General features: G+C 44.8%; 1 protein-coding gene across 1 annotated transcript in view; it reads left to right on the forward strand.

Annotated features, from left to right (window-relative positions):
- Positions 1–10988: 10988 nt before the first annotated feature.
- The window catches only part of LOC128222117 (talin rod domain-containing protein 1-like), a 47406-nt gene continuing 46220 nt past the window's right edge, over positions 10989–12174 (forward strand). The window contains exon 1 of the mRNA XM_052930975.1: positions 10989–11086. The gene's annotated coding sequence lies outside the window, so the exon portion shown is untranslated. The remainder of the gene's footprint in view (positions 11087–12174) is intronic.

The following is a 12174-nucleotide window of genomic DNA, read 5'->3' on the forward strand; positions in this document are numbered from 1 at the left end:
AAGAACTCATTGCCTACCCGTGAAGGTAAAGACCTTATTGCCTACCCGTGTACGTGAAGAACTCATTGCCTACCCGTGTAGGTGAATAACTTATTGCCTACCCGTGTAGGTGAAGAACTCATTGCCTACCCGTGTAGGTGAAGAACTTATTGCCTACCCGTGTAGGTGAAGAACTTATTGTCTACCCGTGTAGGTGAAGAACTCATTGCCTACCCGTGTAGGTGAAGAACTTATTGTCTACCCGTGTAGGTGAAGAACTTATTGTCTACCCGTGTAGGTGAAGAACTCATTGCCTACCCGTGTAGGTGAAGACCTTATTGCCTACCCGTGTAGGTGAAGAACTCTCTGCCTACCCGTGTAGGTGAAGAACTCATTGCCTACCCGTGAAGGTGAAGAACTCTCTGCCTACCCGTGTAGGTGAAGACCTTATTGCCTACCCGTGAAGGTGAAGAACTCATTGCCTACCCGTGTAGGTGAAGACCTTATTGCCTACCCGTGTAGGTGAAGACCTTATTGCCTACCCGTGTAGGTGAAGACCTTATTGCCTACCCGTGTAGGTGAAGACCTTATTGCCTACCCGTGTAGGTGAAGACCTTATTGCCTACCCGTGTAGGTGAAGACCTTATTGTCTACCCGTGTAGGTGAAGACCCTATTGCCTACCCGTGTAGGTGAAGAACTTATTGCCTACCCGTGTAGGTGAAGAACTTATTGCCTACCCGTGTAGGTGAAGGACTTATTGCCTACCCGTGTAGGTGAAGAACTCATTGCCTACCCGTGTAGGTGAAGAACTCATTGCCTACCCGTGTAGGTGAAGACCTTATTGCCTACCCGTGTAGGTGAAGACCTTATTGCCTACCCGTGTAGGTGAAGAACTCATTGTCTACCCGTGTAGGTGAAGACCTTATTGCCTACCCGTGTAGGTGAAGACCTTATTGCCTACCCGTGTAGGTGAAGACCTTATTGCCTACCCGTGTAGGTGAAGGACTTATTGCCTACCCGTGAAGGTTAAGAACTCATTGCCTACCCGTGTAGGTGAAGGACTTATTGCCTACCCGTGAAGGTGAAGAACTCATTGCCTACCCGTGTAGGTGAAGACCTTATTGCCTACCCGTGTAGGTGAAGAACTTATTGCCTACCCGTGTAGGTGAAGACCTTATTGCCTACTCGTGTAGGTGAAGACCTTATTGTCTACCCGTGTAGGTGAAGAACTTATTGCCTACCCGTGTAGGTGAAGACCTTATTGCCTACCCGTGTAGATGAAGACCTTATTGCCTACTCGTGTAGGTGAAGACCTTATTGTCTACCCGTGTAGGTGAAGAACGTATTGCCTACCCGTATAGGTGAAGACCTTATTGCCTACCCGTGTAGGTGAAGACCTTATTGCCTACCCGTGTAGGTGAAGACCTTATTGCCTACCCGTGTAGGTGAAGACCTTATTGCCTACCCGTGTACGTGAAGAACTCATTGCCTACCCGTGTAGGTGAAGAACTTATTGCCTACCCGTGTAGGTGAAGGACTTATTGCCTACCCGTGAAGGTGAAGACCTTATTGCCTACCCGTGTACGTGAAGAACTCATTGCCTACCCGTGTAGGTGAATAACTTATTGCCTACCCGTGTAGGTGAAGAACTCATTGCCTACCCGTGTAGGTGAAGAACTTATTGCCTACCCGTGTAGGTGAAGAACTTATTGCCTACCCGTGTAGGTGAAGACCTTATTGTCTACCCGTGTAGGTGAAGAACTTATTGCCTACCCGTGTAGGTGAAGAACTCATTGCCTACCCGTGTAGGTGAAGAACTTATTGTCTACCCGTGTAGGTGAAGAACTCATTGCCTACCCGTGTAGGTGAAGAACTTATTGTCTACCCGTGTAGGTGAAGAACTTATTGCCTACCCGTGTAGGTGAAGAACTCATTGCCTACCCGTGTAGGTGAAGACCTTATTGCCTACCCGTGTAGGTGAAGAACTCTCTGCCTACCCGTGTAGGTGAAGAACTCATTGCCTACCCGTGAAGGTGAAGAACTCATTGCCTACCCGTGTAGGTGAAGACCTTATTGCCTACCCGTGAAGGTGAAGAACTCATTGCCTACCCGTGTAGGTGAAGACCTTATTGCCTACCCGTGTAGGTGAAGACCTTATTGCCTACCCGTGTAGGTGAAGACCTTATTGCCTACCCGTGTAGGTGAAGACCTTATTGCCTACCCGTGTAGGTGAAGACCTTATTGCCTACCCGTGTAGGTGAAGACCTTATTGCCTACCCGTGTAGGTGAAGACCTTATTGCCTACCCGTGTAGGTGAAGACCTTATTGTCTACCCGTGTAGGTGAAGAACTTATTGCCTACCCGTGTAGGTGAAGACCTTATTGCCTACCCGTGTAGGTGAAGAACTTATTGCCTACCCGTGTAGGTGAAGGACTTATTGCCTACCCGTGTAGGTGAAGAACTCATTGCCTACCCGTGTAGGTGAAGAACTCATTGCCTACCCGTGTAGGTGAAGACCTTATTGCCTACCCGTGTAGGTGAAGACCTTATTGCCTACCCGTGTAGGTGAAGACCTTATTGCCTACCCGTGTAGGTGAAGACCTTATTGCCTACCCGTGTAGGTGAAGAACTTATTGCCTACCCGTGTAGGTGAAGACCTTATTGCCTACCCGTGTAGGTGAAGACCTTATTGCCTACCCGTGTAGGTGAAGAACTTATTGCCTACCCGTGTAGGTGAAGACCTTATTGCCTACCCGTGTAGGTGAAGACCTTATTGTCTACCCGTGTAGGTAAAGACCTTATTGCCTACCCGTGTAGGTGAAGACCTTATTGTCTACCCGTGTAGGTGAAGACCTTATTGCCTACCCGTGTAGGTGAAGACCTTATTGCCTACCCGTGTAGGTGAATACCTTATTGCCTACCCGTGTAGGTGAAGACCTTATTGCCTACCCGTGTAGGTGAAGACCTTATTGCCTACCCGTGTAGGTGAAGACCTTATTGCCTACCCGTGTAGGTGAAGACCTTATTGCCTACCCGTGTAGGTGAAGACCTCATTGCCTACCCGTGTAGGTGAAGAACTCATTGCCTACCCGTGTAGGTGAAGAACTCATTGCCTACCCGTGTAGGTGAAGAACTCATTGCCTACCCGTGTAGGTGAAGAACTCATTGCCTACCCGTGTAGGTGAAGAACTTATTGCCTACCCGTGTAGGTGAAGACCTTATTGCCTACCCGTGTAGGTGAAGAACTTATTGCCTACCCGTGTAGGTGAAGGACTTATTGCCTACCCGTGAAGGTGAAGAACTCATTGCCTACCCGTGTAGGTGAAGACCTTATTGCCTACCCGTGTAGGTGAAGAACTCATTGCCTACCCGTGTAGGTGAAGACCTTATTGCCTACCCGTGTAGGTGAAGAACTCATTGCCTACCCGTGTAGGTGAAGACCTTATTGCCTACCCGTGAAGGTGAAGAACTCATTGCCTACCCGTGTAGGTGAAGAACTCATTGCCTACCCGTGTAGGTGAAGAACTCATTGCCTACCCGTGTAGGTGAAGAACTTATTGCCTACCCGTGTAGGTGAAGAACTCATTGCCTACCCGTGTAGGTGAAGACCTTATTGCCTACCCGTGTAGGTGAAGACCTTATTGCCTACCCGTGTAGGTGAAGAACTCATTGCCTACCCGTGTAGGTGAAGACCTTATTGCCTACCCGTGTAGGTGAAGAACTTATTGCCTACCCGTGTAGGTGAAGACCTTATTGCCTACCCGTGTAGGTGAAGAACTTATTGTCTACCCGTGTAGGTGAAGACCTTATTGCCTACTCGTGTAGGTGAAGACCTTATTGTCTACCCGTGTAGGTGAAGAACTTATTGCCTACCCGTGTAGGTGAAGACCTTATTGCCTAACCGTGTAGGTGAAGACCTTATTGCCTACCCGTGTAGGTGAAGAACTTATTGCCTACCCGTGTAGGTGAAGAACTTATTGCCTACCCGTGTAGGTGAAGACCTTATTGCCTACCCGTGTAGGTGAAGAACTTATTGCCTACCCGTGTAGGTGAAGACCTTATTGCCTACCCGTGTAGGTGAAGACCTTATTGCCTACCCGTGTAGGTGAAGAACTTATTGTCTACCCGTGTAGGTGAAGAACTCATTGCCTACCCGTGTAGGTGAAGAACTTATTGCCTACCCGTGTAGGTGAAGGACTTATTGCCTACCCGTGTAGGTGAAGAACTCATTGCCTACCCGTGTAGGTGAAGAACTCATTGCCTACCCGTGTAGGTGAAGAACTCATTGCCTACCCGTGTAGGTGAAGAACTTATTGCCTACCCGTGTAGGTGAAGGAGTTATTGCCTACCCGTGTAGGTGAAGAACTTATTGCCTACCCGTGTAGGTGAAGAACTCATTGCCTACCCGTGTAGGTGAAGAACTTATTGCCTATCCGTGTAGGTGAAGAACTCTCTGCCTACCTGTGTACGTGAAGAACTTATTGCCTACCCGTGCATTTGAACAACACATTGCCTACCCGTGTAGGTGAAGGACTTATTGCCTACCCGTGTAGGTGAAGAACTAATTGCCTACCCGTATAGGTGAAGAACTTATTGCCTACCCGTGTAGGTGAAGACCTTATTGCCTACCCGTGTAGGTGAAGAACTTATTGCCTACCCGTGTAGGTGAAGACCTTATTGCCTACCCGTGTAGGTGAAGACCTTATTGTCTACCCGTGTAGGTGAAGAACTTATTGCCTACCCGTGTAGGTGAAGACCTTATTGCCTACCCGTGTAGGTGAAGACCTTATTGCCTACGCGTGTAGGTGAAGAACTTATTGCCTACCCGTGTAGGTGAAGACCTTATTGCCTACCCGTGTAGGTGAAGACCTTATTGCCTACCCGTGTAGGTGAAGACCTTATTGCCTACCCGTGTAGGTGAAGACCTTATTGCCTACCCGTGTAGGTTAAGACCTTATTGCCTACCCGTGTAGGTGAAGACCTCATTGCCTACCCGTGTAGGTGAAGACCTCATTGCCTACCCGTGTAGGTGAAGAACTTATTGCCTACCCGTGTAGGTGAAGAACTTATTGCCTACCCGTGTAGGTGAAGACCTTATTGCCTACCCGTGTAGGTGAAGAACTTATTGCCTACCCGTGTAGGTGAAGACCTTATTGCCTACCCGTGTAGGTGAAGAACTCATTGCCTACCCGTGTAGGTGAAGACCTTATTGCCTACCCGTGTAGGTGAAGAACTCATTGCCTACCCGTGTAGGTGAAGGACTTATTGCCTACCCGTGAAGGTGAAGAACTCATTGCCTACCCGTGTAGATGAAGAACTTATTGCCTACCCGTGTAGGTGAAGGACTTATTGCCTACCCGTGTAGGTGAAGAACTTATTGCCTACCCGTGTAGGTGAAGAACTCATTGCCTACCCGTGTAGGTGAAGACCTTATTGCCTACCCGTGTAGGTGAAGACCTCATTGCCTACCCGTGTAGGTGAAGAACTTATTGCCTACCCGTGTAGGTGAAGAACTCGTTGCCTACCCGTGTAGGTGAAGAACTTATTGCCTACCCGTGTAGGTGAAGGACTTATTGCCTACCCGTGTAGGTGAAGAACTCATTGCCTACCCGTGTAGGTGAAGAACTCATTGCCTACCCGTGTAGGTGAAGAACTCATTGCCTACCCGTGTAGGTGAAGAACTCATTGCCTACCCGTGTAGGTGAAGAACTTATTGCCTACCCGTGTAGGTGAAGGACTTATTGCCTACCCGTGTAGGTGAAGAACTTATTGCCTACCCGTGTAGGTGAAGAACTCATTGCCTACCCGTGTAGGTGAAGAACTTATTGCCTATCTGTGTAGGTGAAGAACTCTCTGCCTACCTGTGTACGTGAAGAACTTATTGCCTACCCGTGCATTTGAACAACACATTGCCTACCCGTGTAGGTGAAGGACTTATTGCCTACCCGTGTAGGTGAAGAACTAATTGCCTACCCGTGTAGGTGAAGAACTTATTGCCTACCCGTGTAGGTGAAGGACTTATTGCCTACCCGTGTAGGTGAAGAACTTATTGCCTACCCGTGTAGTTGAAGACCTTATTGCCTACCCGTGTAGGTGAAGAACTTATTGTCTATCTGTGTAGGTGAAGAACTCTCTGCCTACCTGTGTAGGTGAAGAACTTATTGCCTACCCGTGCATTTGAACAACACATTGCCTACCCGTGTAGGTGAAGAACTTATTGCCTACCCGTGCATTTGAACAACACACTGCCTACCCGTGTAGGTGAAGAACTTATTGCCTACCCGTGTAAGTCAAGAACTCATTGCCTAACCGTGTAGGTGAAGAAATTATTGCCCACCCATGTAGGTGAAGAATTTATTGCCTACCTGTGTAGATGAAGAACTCATTGCCTACCCGTATAGGTGAAGAACTCATTGCCTAACTGTGTAGGTGAAGAACTCATTGCCTACCTATGTAGGTGAAGAACCCATTGCCTACTCATGCATTTGAACAACACATTTCCTATCTATGTAAGTGAAGACCTCATTGTCTACCCGTGCATTTGAACAACACATTGCCTACCCGTGCATTTGAACAACACATTGCCTACCCGTGTAGGTGAAGAACTTATTGCCTACCCGTGTAGGTGAAGAACTCATTGCCTTCCTGTGAAGGTGAAGAACTCATTGCCTACCCGTGTAGGTGAAGAACTTATTGCCTACCCGTGTAGGTGAAGACCTTATTGCCTACCCGTGTAGGTGAAGACCTCATTGCCTACCCGTGTAGGTGAAGAACTTATTGCCTACCCGTGTAGGTGAAGAACTTATTGTCTACCCGTGTAGGTGAAGAACTCATTGCCTACCCGTGTAGGTGAAGAACTCATTGCCTACCCGTGTAGGTGAAGACCTCATTGCATTTCCCTGTTGGTGAACAACACATCGCCTACCCATGTTGGTGAACAACACATTGCCTATCCGTGTAGGTGAACAACACATTGCCTATCCGTATAGGTGAAGAACTCATTGCCTACTCGTGCATTTGAACAACACATTGCCTATCCGTGTAGGTGAAGAACTCATTGCCTACTCGTGCATTTGAACAACACATTGCTTACCCGTGTAGGTGAAGAACTCATTGCATACCCGTGAAGTTGAACAACACATTGCTTACCCGTGCAGTTGAACATCACATTGCCTAACCGTGCAGTTGAACAACTCATTGCATAGCCGTGCAGTTGAACAACACATTGCTTACCCGTGCAGCTGAACAACACATTGCCTACCCGTGTAGGTGAAAAACGCATTGCTTACCCGTGCAGTTGAACAACACATTGCTTACCCGTGCAGTTGAACAACACATTGCCTAACCGTGTAGGTGAAGAACACATTGCCTACCCGTGCATTTGAACAACTCATTGCATACCCGTGCAGTTGAATAACACATTGCCTACCCGTGTTGGTGAATAACTCATTGCCTACCCGTGCGCAAACGGAAGTCAAACGGAGTAAAATAGTATTAAACTTAGATGCACATACTGATGCATATGGTTTTTTACTCAATGAAGTCAAATGTATGATTATATGCAAAAGCACATGAAGATCAACATACTCAAGTGATGTTTGTTATAACTTAACATGATCATCATGGTAAGTCCATCAGTATATACTACATAAACACCATATGTTCATAGTTTTTCGTGCTGTTGCGTGTTGCATAAATAGAAATGATGATTAAAACAGAACATTTTGTGTGAACATGTAAAAACCATAGAATTGACATAATCAGAAACAATCGTAAATACAACATATGCTACTGATTTCGCACACACAGTGCTTAATCACAGGTCATAACAGGTCTGACACAACATATACCGTTATCTCTCAACGAAACGACATAAGAAATGAATATAATAATAATAATAATATCTTTATTTTAAGAAGGTGACATATTAAGATCATGTACAAAACTACAGAATCTTATTTTCGATATGGCCCTCTGAAACAGAATGAAAATATGGCAAATAATCATAAGACAAACATGAAGACGATGCTAACAACGATGACGATGATGATGATGATTATAAGTATGCTGTTGATGCTGATGATAATGATGCATATGATGACATGATGATGATGTTGAATCAATATTAGACAGATACTCTCAGTTAAATATAATTATGAATAAAACATCACAATTTGTATAATCACAAGTTTCCTATGAGGTACTGTTTGACCTTTATTTTATACGTATTAAAGTTTTTTGATTCTCGTATTTCCAAAGGTATATTATTCCAAACAATTCTGCTGTAATATGTAAACGATGCTTTCATATAATTAGTACGAGGTCTAGTTTGTAAAACAATATCTTTGTGTGCCATTGATCTTAGCATATATACATTATTGTCTGAAACTGTTACTAATTCTGACATATATGATGGAGCCATGCTATTCAACGTCTTGTAAACTAATACTGCTGCGTGGTATTTACATCTATCCGAGAAGTTTAGCCATTTTAGTTCTTTAAATAGATTTGTTGATGAATCTCGTTTAGATTTACCAAGTATGATTTTTGCAATTCGTTTTTGTAAGTTATTTATTTTATTCACATATGAATTGGTTCCCTTGCCCCAGACCAAGCAGCCGTAATCAAAATTTGGCAGAATATATGCATTGTAAAACATTCGTTTTGTATCAGGTGTGAGGAAATATATTATATTTTTTAGAAGTGCAATTTTCTTAAAGTCATGATTATAGACTTGCATAATCATTACACACATATATAAATATACACACACTGCTCAGTGAAATGACCCTGTCAAAAAAGTGTCTAATTTTCCAGTGTTGAAATCATTCACCGGAACACAAAGCCGCACACCCTCCCCCCTCTACCCCCGCCCTGCCCCTTCTCTTCTTACGCCGTGATGCATCCACATTTACGAAGACGCTTTGCTTCTCCAGTGTTGCCACCAAAGTTTTGTACGACCGGATCTTAACGAAAAGCTTCGCCGGATTCTGATGCCGCATCAGGACCGCCGGCGCAACTATTGCGGTGTTACGGATGGTAAATGGTAAAGGCCGCAGCTTTAAACTACGGTGGCCTTGTGCCTCCATGTCTGTCTGTATGTGGCACAATCTCAGCACTATTCGTATTTCAATAGTCAATCTTACATGTAGTGCCCATATGCAAATTTAGTTAGAAACATTTTTTCATTCATGGTCATTTTTTCGCACCTTTCATTGTGATTGTCAAACGCGCTACAGTTGCACTGTCCGCATTGTTATTATGCACCAGTCAATTGTAACCACGCCCCCCCCCCCCAGGTCCGGTGGTATACCGGGAAAATGGGCCGTGTTTTTACCTTTCAGGTGGCCCCGGCCGCAGTGCCGGAGGAATGCGGTGGTTTTGTCTTCGCTTTAAATATAGCTGGGAATAGGCCTTACCTAGGGTCCCTGGGGTGCGGGAGCATTTGGCGGGGATTTTAACATCTGTTCGTCCCCGCAGGGCGGGGATTTTAGCCGGGGTTGGCTGGACCGAAAGTCAAAGTCCCCGCTATTCCCCGGACCTGGGGGGGGGGGGCGTGGTTACAATTGACTGGTGCATTATAATAATACATTTATTTTATAGAAAAAAGGATAATAATATAAATAGACTGAATAAACAATAAACGGAAGCAGAAAAATAATACTAAATCGCTTATATGTGGCATTTAACTCTTTTTTGAAAAATGTCATTCCAGAATAGTGCTATTAAAATACGATATTATAACATGTAGGGTTTTCTCAAACCAACTTATATAAATAACATTTCCACGGTAGGTGTATTATAAATGTGCCGTATAAACCTCTAAGTTTTGTTATATACCAATGACCCAGGGTTTCAAACCTAGGATGAATTTGTACGGGAACTAGGGGAGCTGGCTCTCGATACGGCTCTCAGAGCCACCACTCGTACGTGTGGTCTTGCATGGTACGAGATCTGTCTCCTCTCTTCTGTCTTTCCCACTGGCTCTTAGAGCCAGCATCGTACATGCGTATGTGGTCGCGCATACTACGAGATCTGTTCTTTTTTCTCGACTTTTTTTCAGTCGTTCTCATTTCTGCCTCACTAACCAACACTTACTTTAAACATTTACTAATCCTTTTATCATGTCTAAACCACCTATCCACTCATATATTTCTCTTAAACCTATTCTCAACCTCATTCTCTCCTCGCACCCTCCCTCTTAAGTCTCATTTATCTTACTAACGTTCAACTTTACTTTTCAAATACCCCTCTCTCTTCCGCCCCTCTTCGATCTACCCCTGAACTCCCCTCTCTCTTCCCCCTCTTCTACCTCCTCAATCTCTCTTTCCCCTCTTCTACCTTTAAGTTCCCTTTCTCTCTCTCCCCCCTCTTCTGTCCCTGACTCCCCTCTCTCTTCCCCTCTTCTACCCCTCAACTCCTCTTTCTCTTTTTCCCCTCTTCTACCCCTCAACTCCTCTCTCTCTTTCCCCTCTTCTCACGTCTCTCTTCCCCTCTCTCTCTCCCCATCTCTTCTACCTTTCAACTATCTATAGGCAGCTATATACACGCCTGTTATATATATTCTATTCTTAATAACAGAGAAATCAATTTCATAAAAAAACTTTTCTTATCTTATTTTCGCAAAAATAAACGTTATTTTCGTATTTTATTCATACCCTATTATTGACCCTTTACCGAATACACAGTGGTAACGTTAAACCATTTTTACTTTGGTTTTTATTTTATTCTGATTCGGCCAGTATTTTATACTAAACCGGGGAGTAGGATTTGCTGTTGGTCCAAGTACCAAACCAAACGCACATGGGCCGGGCCGGGATATATTAGTCAACTGCAACCCCTTCCCAATCCCCAATTTTTATCACATCAGAAGCACCTGTACATTAACTAGTGTTCAAAACTGACAAAGGACTACATTTTCCGTCGTAGTATTAAAGAGAAGGTAATACAAGCCAAAACCTTAAATGAAAATAGTGGTGTGTATCCCGTTAATCGCTTAAGCGCAGGTGCCCGACTTTGACAGGTGTAGAACTTATAGCAAACATTTTGTAAATAAGAACTCATCTCCAAGTCGATCAAGTTGAGATATACTCATCTACTCCAAATGTATGTACTCGTATTTCGTTAGTACATTGTTTGAAATCACGAATAGAAATACAGATACTGTATTATTAACACTTTTAAATAACACTTCCACTGGCACTGATCAGGCTGGTGAAACAAGTCAGTATAATGCACCAGTCAATTGTAACCACGGCCCCCCCAAGGTAAGGGGGTATACAGAGATAGCCGGAGAAATGGGCCAAGTTTTTACCTTTCCGGTGGCTCTGCAGTGCCGGTTGAATGTGTTGGTTTTGTCTTCGCGCTGAATATAGCGGGAGTGGGCTTTACCCTGAGGGTCTCTGGTTTACGGGGCATTTGGCGGGGATTTTACCATCAGTTCGTGCCCTAAGGGCAGGGATTTTACCCGGGCTTGGCTGGACAGAAAGTCAAAGTCCCCGCTATTTCCGGAACATGGGGGAGCCGTGGTTACAATTGACTTATTGATTATAGGGGTACTTTGCACGTGGGAATATTCGGAATCCCAAGCTATTTTTAAAAACAAATTACACAGTTTTTGTCAGAAGAGCAAACCTGTCTGAGTGTAAAGTTTTATTGTAATAGCTATCTTATGTCAAAAGTAACATAGGAAAAACCTCTATTTCCGGCCGAAAAGGGGTCGCTAACCAGTACACATTAGGTTAAAAAGTAAAAGAAGTTCACCTTAAAGCCAATTATTGTGGCTGTATCACTCAGCTGCTTGGGCTCAGTATTGTATGCTGTCGTAGGCTATCCCCGGTATACCCCCAGACCTGGGGGGGCAGTGGTTACAATTGACTAGTGCATTACAAACAGAAGAAATAGTCAATAGTTGATGAGGCCTAATTAGTTGGGCATAACATGTATTTAGTGGTCATTTCCAGTCCAGGCTGTAACTTTCTCTTGTAGGTTTTAAAATAACTTGCCATATGTGTTCGGCATATAAAAACAATGTGTTGCATACATGTACCTTTAAGGTTAAGGCCACACTTTAGTGTTTGAATACTATGGAATGCTGCATATAAAGACATAGAGTATAGGTGGTCATGTCAGGGCTGTAATTTTCTCATGTATGGACAGATTTTAAAATAACATGCCACTTGCGTTGGAAATAC

Source organism: Mya arenaria, chromosome 16 (genome assembly GCF_026914265.1).
Source record: "Mya arenaria isolate MELC-2E11 chromosome 16, ASM2691426v1".
Classification (NCBI taxonomy): Eukaryota; Metazoa; Mollusca; class Bivalvia; order Myida; family Myidae; genus Mya; species Mya arenaria.